The sequence below is a fragment of the Tupaia chinensis genome, unplaced genomic scaffold (assembly GCF_000334495.1).
Source record: "Tupaia chinensis unplaced genomic scaffold, TupChi_1.0 Scaffold143620_1, whole genome shotgun sequence".
Taxonomy (NCBI): Eukaryota; Metazoa; Chordata; class Mammalia; order Scandentia; family Tupaiidae; genus Tupaia; species Tupaia belangeri.
The window spans coordinates 136,893-137,903 of NW_006203468.1; positions in this window are offsets into that span (position 1 = coordinate 136,893).

The window sequence follows — 1,011 nt, forward strand, 5'->3', positions numbered from 1 at the left end:
ATATTTTTTCTTATTTTCATTCACAAAATTTCATTCTACTTACATAAACTTAATAAACATGTTCTCATCATGTATGCTTGGATTGTTGATAAAAATCTTATAAGACATTAAACAAACCTGGTCGTCTTCCCAAGTTAATTCCCTGTTAACTGTTTTTACAACACATGCACGTTATGCAAGTATCAACAAAAAAAAATCACAAAAGTTAAAATGGTATAAAAGTGAAATACATGTTTTCTTCTGTTTTGCTGTTGTACTTGATATACATAAAATAATTGAAATCAACCCATTCATTTTTACTGCATCTTTACTTTTACATTTCTTCTTAGGTTGCCAAAAACATTTAAATACAAATAAAATGACTGTAGCAAAAATAATAAAAGGAAACAGTAGGTAATTTTACAAATAATAAATGTGAACCATTTCTGCCCTGATCCAGAGTCAATTGGGTCACAACTTTGGCTAAAGCAACACTTCTCAGTATTAGTTAAAGGTGTGCACATTGATGTTGAGTATTCCATAGACACACGTGGCTCAGCATGCAGTATCAATGGGATGTTTTTTTCTATCACAGCCTTCTAAGTGCTCCAAACCCTAAAGTATCCACAATAACTACACCTATGACCAGAACAAATTATCTCTTTTATTTCCCACCAGGACAAACCAAAATGTAGGCAGTTTTCTTTGCTTAGACATCAAAGCAGTTTTAAGCCTGGCCCTTGTGAAGCCAAAATGTACCAAGTGTACTCTGTCAAACATTTACAACTTGTATAAAAATTCTACATCCCCATATTGGCCACCTAAAGATGAAAACAGATAACTCCCTAAATGGTAAATGACTTTATTTTCTTAATATTAAGTATAAAAGCCACAGAGTAATATAGAAATTAAAATATAAGTAAAATAAACCTGTCCTAAATTGTAAACAATAAATTATTTGTGGGACAGCATAGATGACAAATGGTCTACTATGTAAATTTTAGAATGAGGCAGACAAAAGTTGGAAGGCTG